Below are 11,546 nucleotides of genomic sequence, written 5' to 3'. Positions count from 1 at the left end.
TGTCTTTAGACATACCAGAAGAGGGCATCAGATCTCATTACGGATGGTTGTGAGCCACCATGTGGTTGCTAGGAATTGAACTTAGGACCTCTGGAAGAGCAGTCAGTGCTCTTAACCACTGAGCCATCTCTCCAGCTCTACTGTATTTATTTTTGTGTGTGTGTGTGTGTGACTGTGCACATACCTGTGGAAGCCAGAAAAGGACATCAGATTTTTCTGGAGTTCAAGTTACAGGTAGTAGTAAGCTGCCCAGTGTGGATGCTGGGAACTGAAGTTAGGTTCTCTGGAATATCAGCAAGTGTATTTAATTTCTGGGCCATCTCTCCAGCCCTGAAGCACTTTGTCTGGATTCCCAAACAAGAGTAGACGTGTTTGCTGAATGAGTGAATAGAGAAAGTGTTATGACTGGGATTCTCAAGGCATGGTCTTCAGATCAGTAGTGCAGCCATTACCAGGGAGTGTGAGACAAGCTTCTTCTTGGGACTCCACATGTTGAATAAAATACTCAGGAGAGTGGGCCTAGAAAAAATTAAGTTCTTAGGTGATTCTGAAGCATGAAAATGTGTGAAGCAGCCAGCTCAGTCACAGACTTCCAAGCCTGAAGATAGACAGTGTTGGACTTGAGAGTTGAGTGAAAGATCAACTCAGCTGTAAACAAGGGCAAGAGTCCATCATCACACAATGACTGAGATGTGCCATAGGCTTTTGTTGTAGAGAGTCCATCCATGCTCTAGGAGATGGTGTTGCACCCACAAACATACTGCATAACACGGTCTCTTTCTTAAAGAAGAGAGCACAAGAATTAGGGAGGGGATAGTGGTGATGAGGATGGGGGTGTGTCTTAAGGTTTCTATTGCTGTGATAAAACACCATGACCAAGGGCTGGAGAGATGGCTCAGCAGGTAAGAGCACCGACTGCTCTTCTGCAGGTCCTGAGTTCAAATCCCAGCAACTACATGGTGGCTCGCAACTACCTGTAATGTGATCTATTGCTCTCTTCTGGTGTATCTGAAGACAGCTACAATGTACTTATTTATAGTAATAAATAAATCTTTGGGCTGGAGCAAGCGGGGTCTACCGGAGAGAACGGGGTTGACTAGAGTGAGCAAAGGTCCTAAAGTCAATTCCCAACAACCAGATGAAGGCTCACAACCATCTGTACAGCTACAATGTGTACTCATATACATAAAATAAATAAATAAATCTTTAAAAAAACCCACCATGACCAAAAGCAACTTTATTTTGTTTTACAGCTTGTAGACCACCATCCAAGGATGTAGAAGTCTGGTGGCAGGAACTGAAGCAGAGGCCATGAAGGAACACTACTTACTAGCTTGCTCCCTATGGCTTGCTCAGCCTGCTTTCTTATAGCACCCAGGACTACCAGCCCAGGGATGCCACTGTAGAAATAAAGGTAAAAACAAGACTTTTGAGAAAGAAATAATAAGCCAAAACTACCTCTAGTAGAGACATCTGCTTGTATAAGAAAAACAAAGTTTTTAAGGTCAGGAGGGCTGGGCTGAACTCAAAGACTAGACCTGACTAGACTAAAAGACTAGGGCTGACTAGAACATAAAATAACTGAGAAGACCTGTAAGAACAAGATTAGATGTTCTAACCCCTCCCTGTACTGAACTCTGAGAACACCCTGACCCCACTAACTAAAATTCGGGACTTTCCAGCTCGGCCTGCTCCAGGGGCTTTCCAGGTACACGAGTTAGGTAAAGGGGGCAATGAAGCCAAAAACAACCCCCATGAGCAAGCCAACCAATGCCTGAAGAGATCCTCTGTTTGATACTGCACTAATCAGAATAAGCCAACTAGCCCTGTTGCCTTTGTAAAGGTATATAAGGTGTATGCTTCTTAGACTTGTTGCCTCTTCCTACTGGGATGAGCAACCTCACGTACGTTGGCCCTGCACGTTGGATCAATAAACCTCATGTTATTGCAGCGGTCCATTGTAAAGCTGTGATTTGTGGGGAAGCGCATTTGGGCTGAGACTCTCTGAGGGTCTTACAGGGTCTTACACCACATCCCACAGTGATCTTAGAACTCCCACATCCATCAAGAATAGAGAAAATATCCCACAGTTTGCTCATAAGCCAAAATGGCATGGGCATTTTCTCAATTGAGGTTTCATCTTCCCAAATGACTCTAGCTTGTATCAAGTTCACGTAAAACTAGACATAACAGGGAAGAATTGGAGGGGAAGGAATGGGGATGGACTTGATTAAAACACATTATAGGCATATATGCAATTTTAAGTCAACTTAAGAAACAGCTTAGCATCTTCACAGTCTCATCCTCTGACTTGAAGTCGATAATTCTACATATGGAGGACTCCAGGCGGTAGTTAGTGTGTTGAAGGTGAGGAACAACTGAGTGAAATGCTACTACTTCACTTTACTTAGGAGATTCTTCATGGTTAGTCACGGCATGACACAAGACCCTCACTGCTGTGATTCCAGCATGAAGGAAAAGCACTTTCAAACCACTGCTTTCAAGCTGTTGCCATGGTTACCACTTTTAATTATCTGAGACAAATTATGTAACCCAGCCTACCCTGACCTTCCGACTACCCCATAAGGAAATAGGCATGGTCAAACAAGAGCTCAAGAACTACTTTTAGATTTAATTAAGGTGCCTAATATAAAGTTAACTTGGAGTTAATCCACTGGGAAATTATCTGGAGTAAGCCTGACCCAGCAAAGTGAATGAATCATACCTCTTTGAAGAGGAAATTGGATACACTATGTACCCAAGGTATATATACCAACAAAACAAGGGAGTTTAGAGCGCAGACAACTGTTCTCTTTTCTTGGCTTTAAAGAAGCAAGCTTCCAAGAGTTCTACAGCTGCTAATAACTGTGGAAGGGTAAAGGGAGACTGCTTTGTACATAGTACTACTGCTCACCATCTGCCATAATATATCTATCTCTCATTTGTGAATTGTCTGATTCATTCTGCCTCCAAATCCCTATGGGTAGGGACTTTCATGTGTTTTGTTCATTGACAAATCCCTTAGTGCTTTAAGCAGAGACTGTTATATAATAAGTAGTAATAAATATTTGTCACATGAAGAAGTATATGAATTCAATTTATTGAATTTTGTATGTTCCCCATAACTAAATTTCGCTCACTATTAATATTCCTTTACCCATGTCCATCAGAAACTGATACCCTTTCATTGAAATAATGTATTTATTCTACACTCTTGTCTTGTGATGTTTTCCTGGGGGGATGTTAATAAATGTCTATTCATCTCAGATGTGGCATATATAACAGATCAAAGAAATAATTATATCCAAGTGCAGCTTGGTGAACTGATAAATTTATTGGGCCTTCTCAAGGTTACTTATAGGCATGTTGATGACCTAAAAAGAGCTACATCAGCAAAAAGCCCCAAAAACTGCATAAATGGAATCTCCACTTCAGTTAACCTTCCTTCTCCTATATCCTCTAGTACCACCTGACATTATGTGAGGCACAATTACATATACTTGGGATGCAGGTGGAAGTCAGTGGCTGGAATCCCAAGTAAAGGCTTAATGATCCTTCCCACTTTCCACTGATGAGGGAATGTTAAAGGTCTGATTATGTAACCGTCTCATTCAGGTAGCCACATTCTCTCTGATTATTGTGCTAATGGATATGTCATTTCCAGAAGATGGTGTTTCACAATATTCCACCCCTTACTCTATCTTGTGTATTCTTTTTTTGTTTGTTTGTTTGTTTGTTTTTCGAGACAGGGTTTCTGTTTAGCCCTGGCTGTCCTGGAACTCACTCTGTAGACCAGGCTGGCCTCGAACTCAGAAATCCACCTGCCTCTGCCTCCCAAGTGCTGGGATCAAAGGCGTGCGCCACCACCGCCCGGCTATCTTGTGTATTCTTTCTACTTCCTGTACTGCCATGTTTCCTGAGCCTCAGTGGAAGTGATATAGACATCTTGTTATTTTGTTCCATGTGTTAGGCCACCATGCCTACTTAGCAATTAGTCTCTTTATTCTCAGCAGCCTCATCAATTCTGTCTCGCAATAACCACTGCCTACTACTATTGTTGATCTCTGATTGAGACCAAGAGTAGCAACGATCTATGGGTGAAAACCTAAATGTTGAGAAGGTGTGTATACCTTGGAAGCTATCTATCCATTTACCAACAGCAGTATCTTCCCCATTAGGCCCATGACCTTTCTAACCACAAGTTTTTGGGTTACAGCACCAAATGTGAACTCCTTCCTTGTGAAGCATTTGATTGTATCTGTAACAGTTTTGCCACTGTTGCACTGTTAAAGCACATCTTTCCTGGCATGTTTACAGTGTGGCATATAGGTTCAAACCAAGTAGGAATGTCAGTGACCTGCACTAGGAATGCTTCAGCAGGGAATTATCTAGTTCAGTCCCAGCTTGAGTCTCCATGTCTTGAAGCCAAAACATGCAGCTTCTTCAGCAATAGGGTCTTACTTTGCAGTTCTAGTATGGGGTTAGCAGCAGTGGCACTAGCTTATATTGAATGGGGTAAGGAGACGCTTCAGATGCATCCCATCCCAGGCAACTCTTAGGCAATTAGCCTATGAACAGAAAAGAGGATTTCTGTTCAATAATTGTTTTAGTTGCTTCTCTGTTGCTGTGATAAATCCTATGACCAAAAGCACCTTGAGGAAGAAAGAGTTTCTTTCAGCTTATGGATTTAGAGGGAGAAGAGGCCATTGTGGTGGGAAGGCATAGCAAAAAGCAGCAGACATTGCAGCAGAATGTGAGAGATCACAGGCTCAATTTCAAATGTGAAGCAGAGACAGTGAACTGGAAGTAGGGAAAGGCTATGAAGTCTCAAATTCTGCCTACAATGACATACTTTCCCCCAGCAAGGCTACATGCATGACCTCTCCAAACAGTGCCATCAGGTGAAGACAGTATTCAAATATCTGAGACAATGCAGAACATTTCTCATTCAGACCACCACGTTAATCATGTTTTCTGGGACTATCTTTTTCTACCCATGCAGTGTACCTATATTCAAAGTCTTTAATCATTGTAACCATTGTTTTAATATTGACAGGCACAGACTGTTTTAGAATTTAAAAAGCCTGAAACAGTCCAATAACTTTTATCAGCTGCTCCCGAAAAAAAAAAAAAGATATTGTGATTTGGGTTGGAGGAACTACTGTATTTAAACCCCTACAATCCATACTTCTCTATAATCTGCCCTGATTCCTCATCTTAGGGCACTGCCATAGGGTTGATATGAATCTTCCCATGTTAGATAGGCTCAGAGGGGCTGGGAAGTGTTTTACTGTTCATCCTAGGGCTAAGGGGAATCAGAGGCAAACTCCCCCTTGCTGTACCTGCTGCATGGTTCTAGCTGGCTCCTCATGTCTGAGAGACTCCTGGCTGCTTCTGACCACTTCCTTTTCATTGGCCTCAGCTAGCTTCTGAAAGAGCCCCAGGTTGGGTTAATAATCTCTCCTCCCATGGGAGAAATGTACACATTTATCCATCCATAGGAAAGCTCAAACCTTTTAACCAACACTGCTCTATTTTAATATCCATCCATTGATACCCTTTGTCCCTGATGCTCCAGGGGGGAGGGTCACCAGAACCAAAGACACACTTGGCTCCATCATCTACCTGAAACCAAATATGCTGCATATTAAGAAGGAACCAATTAATCTGCAATTCAGGTTATACCTCCCTCTGGTTGCTCTACATAATCCTCACCTGCAGACAACTGTGGCCACCTTATTAGGAATGCTGTTAAGGTGGTTCCTACTTCACAAAAATCATTCTTCTACAGTAACTGGTATCTCCCTGTTATCCCCTCCTTTGATAAAGATTTGCCTTCAGGTATCAAGGCATCCCAGAAGCTTAGAAGCTCTTTATTTGATATTCTATAAATTACTTGCCTAGGAACCTGACTTGATATAAATCTTGATACATTTGTTGTCAAGTGACCTAGACAGACCACTTTATCTACCTTCTCTTCTCCTCTCCTCTGGATTGATTTAGCACATTATACACCAAATTTACATAGTGGGATAAGTCATTTAGATCTTCCAGACTGTCTAGGACCTCAATAATGGTCATGATCCACAATGAAGCTCATCAACACCACAAAAGCCCCATACCAACATGGATGTCCCTTTTGAGTTGAGCTTCTTTCTGCACGCTCCTGTGAGCACAGTCCTCTCTGGTCAGGTGAACTTATGCACCATATACCACCTCTTATGCCGAGTTTCATCCCAATCATTTCTTCTCCATTTTCTCCCTCTTCATTATTCCACTCCTCTCCTGAGTTCCAAGTTGTTTGATCTCAGGAGTGGCTTATGTAGGATAGATTTATTTTGTACTCTTTTGCATATGACTCCCCATCCAGACACATGAAATTGCAAGCTAGTGCTGATGTCTCAATCTCCCCTTTAGCCAATTTACCTACTGAGTTAGAAAAGAAAATGTTGGCTGCCACTGACATGCCATTTGCTTCTAATTCCAGCCTTATGTGAGCACGCTCTTCCTGGGCAGTCATCTGAATTTCAGTTTTATTGCTTCCAGCAGTGGCAGTGCAACTTCTGCTACAATTTCCTTACAACCATGTCTAATATGTGCTTGTCTTAGTTAGTGCCCTGTTCCTGTGAAGAGACACCATGATCACAACATCTCTTAAAAAGGAAAACAGTTAACCGGGGCTTGCTTACAGTTTCAGATGTTTAGTCTATTATCATGGTGAGGAGCATGGCAGCATGCAGGTAGACATGGAGTGGAGCGTTAGCTCAGAATTCTCCATCTGGATCTGCCTGCAGCAGGAAGAGTCACTGGGCCTGGGTTGGACTTTTGAAACCTCAAAGCCCCATCCCCAGGGACAAGCTTCAGCCAACAAGGCCACACCTACTCCAACAAGCCTATACCTTCTAATTGTTTCAAATTGTGCCATTGGTTCAAATTGTGCCATTCCCTATGTATATAAATATATGAATCTACGAGGGGGTATAAACCTATTTAAACTACCACATTCCACTCCCTGGCTCCCATAGACTTATCATAATGCAAAAACACAGTCAGTCTAATTTCAAAAGTCTTACAACCTATCACAATCTCAACACTGTTTAAAAGTTCAAAGCTCAAAATATTTTCTGAGATTCATCCAATCTCTTAACTGTAATCCCTAATAAAATGAAAATCAAAAGGCAGATCACATTCTTCCAGCATAGGATGGCACACAAACACATTCCCATTCCAAAATGTAGGGAAGGGAGCATAATGAGGAAATACTGGGCCAAAGCAAGACTGCAAAACAGCTGTGCAGACTTCAAACTCATCTCTGTGTCTGATGTCAAAGCACTCTTCAGATCTCTAACTCCTTTAAGCTTTGTTGACTGCAACACACTTCTCTCTCTTAGGCTGGTTCCACTCCCTGTTAGCAGCTTTTCTCAGCAGGTATCCCATGGTTCTGGCATCTCCAACATTTTGAAGTCTATAAGGCAATCTGGGCTTCACCTTCACAGCTTCACACAATGGCCGCTCTAGGCCTCCATGCAGGGACACTCTCACACATGCCTGGCCTCAATGGCTTTCCTTAGTCTTGGAGGGAGATTCCATAGCCCCTTTCTTTTATCCTTGACTGTAAAGCTAGAACTTTACAGTCAAGCTGCCAAAACTGCCAAAGCTGCCAAGTTTTCTTTAATTCCCTTTTACAAGTTGGAAGCTTATTTGGGTGCATTATTTTTCCTGAGGTTACCACTTCCTTTATTCTATTTACCATTATGCTTTTTCTTTTTAAAAAAGATTTATTTATTTATTTTTATTTGTTTATATGAGTACACTGTAGCTGTCTTCAGACACACCAGAAGAAGGCGTCAGATCTCATCCTGGATGGTTGTGAGCCACCATGTGGTTGCTGGGATTTGAACTCAGGACCTCTGGAAGAGCAGTCAGTGCTCCATTAAGCTTTTCTTTAAACTTCTCTCCATGAGTCCTAGACTGCATTACACTTCCTGGTTCTCCATTACTCTTCAAACTAAAATTTTGTATTTTTTTCTTGCTCAGCTTGCTTCTTTTTTTTTCTTTTTTGAGACAGGGTTTCTCTGTTTAGCCCTGGCTGTCCTAGAACTCACTCTGTAGTCCAGGCTGGCCTCGAACTCAGAAATCCACCTACCTCTGCCTCCCAAGTGCTGGGATTAAAGGCATGCCCCACCACTGCCCAGCAGCTTGCTTCTTTTTTATTATATATCTGCATAAGCATGACCACTAATAACCATATGACACAGTCAATACTAAATTGTCTTGGAATCTCTTCTGTCAATGCTATTAATCCAAAGCTCTTTAATTTAGCCTCACACAGATTTTTTTTTAGACAAGGGCAGAAAGCAGCCACATTTTTTGCCAAAACATTACAAGAATGATCTTTAAGCCATTCACTAATATTCTTCTCTTCTGAAACCTCTTGAGCCAAGCCATCATAATCTACGTTGCTCTTAGCACCACTGTCTTTCATACTCCTACTAGTATGACCCACGAATCCCTGCTTAAAGCATTCAACTAAGTTCCTAATCTAGCGTCCACATTTCATCAACAAACAGTATGGTCAGGCCTGTATCAGCAATACATCACTCCCTGGTCCCATCTTCTGTCTTAGTCATTTCTATTGCTGTGAAGAGATACCATGACCAAGACAAAACTTAAATTTAATCTGTTATCATGGCAAGGAACATGCATGGCATGCATGCAGGCAGACATGGTGCTGAGAAGTAGCTCAGAGTTCTACATCTGAATCTGCAGGCAGCAGGAAGAGAGAGCCACTGGGCCTGAATTGGGCGTTTGAAACTTCAAAACCTACATCTAGTGATATACTTCCTTCAACAAGTCCATATCTACTAATCCTTTAAATAATGCCACTCCCTAAGCATTTGAATATATGTACCTATGGTGGCCATCCTTATTCAAACCACCACAGTGATACTTGAAGGGATTGCAGCATATTCTGTGGTGTGTCAGCTATTTTCATTATATCCCCATATTCTTGACAGACCATATTCATCCAGGAAGTTCATCCCTCCCCAAAAGAGGAGTGCATAAGAAATGTTTAAGATTTAAAATATTTAAGAAGATGGCTTTACTGGAATTTCCTTCTCAGTCTTTCCACCTGGCTTTCCTTCTGAGCTGATCTTGATGTCAGTTACACGTCTTTTCACTCACAGTAAGAGCAATACTACTCTAGCAAAGAGGCACACCATTCCAATATGACACGGTCAGGGGAAGACATACAGGGATTGCACCCGTGGTTTAGTTACAGTTGCATATCTTAGTACCTAAAACAGAGACAGTCCAATTTCTCCTTCCAAATTCATCCTTGGTTCTGTTGTGTTCCCGTTTGGGAACTTAATGTTGCATACCTTTTCCTGGGGATTTGTGAAGAACTGTCAAAAATGATATACCAAAAGATTGCTGATCCTCTCCCCCCACAAAAAAAAAAACCTGATGTGATTTGGAATATTAGAACCTGAAAGTTATCATTCATATTGGTTTGGGGGCTAAATGGACCAGAATAGTAACTTGGCAGCTGTGTATACAACTCTGAGGCCAAGTTACCTCTTTGAAAATGATTACCTGTAATCATTGGGTTTGTAGGATCAAAATCAGGAATATACTTCTTATGCCAAAATCAATTACTTGCATGAATATGATATCAAATTATACGCATTGCTCTGTAACCTACTATCTGGGGAAAAAGCCAGTTTTCTATATATAAACTTAGATAACTTGTCTTTTATATTCTATAGGGTATATTCTCAAAGCTAGTTGACTCCAATGTTACTTGCTTTCAATTAAAATAGGGATGGAGAGATGGCTCAGTGGTTAAGAACACTTACTCTTTCTCATATAGAAGACCTGGATTCAGTCCCTAGGACTCATAAACATCTGTAACTTCAGTTTTAGGGAATTAGATGTCCTCGTTTGGCCTCTTCTGGCATGCAGATATACACGTAGGCAAAATACTGATGTACATAAAATAAAAATTAATAGATTCTAAAAAATAAAATAGTATCAGATTATTTTATAAGATGGTTGTAACAATTCATACCCTTAACTGATGTGTGTATGTGTGTGTGTAAGCCAGTAATAGATTATTTTTTTGTTAGTCTGATGAGGGAAATGATACTTTATTATGTTGATTTCAATTTCCCTTTTCATTTACAAAGTTGAGCATCTTCCTCCATGTGTACTAATTTGTATGTCTTCTTTGTGAGTTGCCTTCTCTTTTTCTAACCTTTTGGGTCTTTTTTTTTTATTAGTTTGTTGGTTTTGACCATGAATAGTGACTGTTGATGGGTTTAAAGGGTGCAAGTTCTCTTTGGGAGGTGTGAAAGTGTTTTTAGATTGGATTATAATGTACTTGAGTTTGTCCTCTAAATGTTTATGTGATGTGCAAAGTTATAGAAACTTTAAGAGACAGGGATTACATTTAATTTTTATTATATTTATGCATATGTATATGTGTCAGTGTGGAGATATGTGTGCATGTGTCCAGGTGCCCAGGGAGGCCAGAGGCATTGGCTATCCTGGTACTACAGTTACATACAGTTATGATCTTCCCAGTGGGTGCTAAGAGATGAACTCAGGGGCCATGGTGGTGCACTCCTTTAATCCCAGCACTTGGGAGGCAGAGGCAGGCAGATTTCTTACTTCCAGGCCAGCCTGGTCTACAGAGTGAGTTCCAGGACAGCCAGGACTACACAGAGAAACCCTGTCTCGGAAGAAAAGAAAAGAGAAGAAAAGAAAAGAAAAGAAAAGAAAAGTGAACAAAACAGAAAGGCCACAAAAGTATGTTTAGCTCTCCTTTTGGCCAAAGCTGCTGTCTTCCAAAGTTGGTTAAAATGACAAACCATAAAGAGAAAGAGGCAAAGCAGTAGATGCATGGTCTCTAGGTCTTTTAGAAACCATAGGGTTGTTCCTTTGACCACATACATGCACACCCACGTATAAATATATGATAGAGTAAATAAACATCATGAGAATGAGTTCTGTTACATATTTTTTAACAGTCCATTATCATGACAAAAGTGTAAGATTCCAGAGTCATTCAGCATGCTGCTGATATTGTAAACAAATCCAGGACACCATTCTTCCCCAACAAGTAATGGCCAGAGCCGTGCATGTTGAGCACCGTAAGAGTTGAGGTGGCTTATGTGTTATATTTTATATAATCCTCCCAATTGTTTCTGATTATTACCACAGTTTATTTCTTTAAAAAATGTGACAAATAGGGCTTGGGATATAGCTCAGTGGTTAACAGATTTTGTTGCTCTTCCAGAGGTACCAGCTTTGATTTCCACCTCCCGCATGGCAGGTCACAACTGTCTGTCTGTAATTCCCGTTCCAGACATCTGATGTCTTCTTCTGCACTTTGTGGGCACCAGGTATATATGTGCATACACATACATGTAAGCAAAACACACATAAACATAAAATAATAATAAATAACTATTTCCCAGCCCTCGGCAGGCAGAGGCAGGTGGATCTCTGTGAGTTCTAGGTTAGCTTGGTCTACAAAGGGT

Source organism: Mastomys coucha, chromosome X (assembly GCF_008632895.1).
Source record: "Mastomys coucha isolate ucsf_1 chromosome X, UCSF_Mcou_1, whole genome shotgun sequence".
Taxonomy (NCBI): domain Eukaryota; kingdom Metazoa; phylum Chordata; class Mammalia; order Rodentia; family Muridae; genus Mastomys; species Mastomys coucha.
This window is presented reverse-complemented; position numbering follows the sequence as displayed.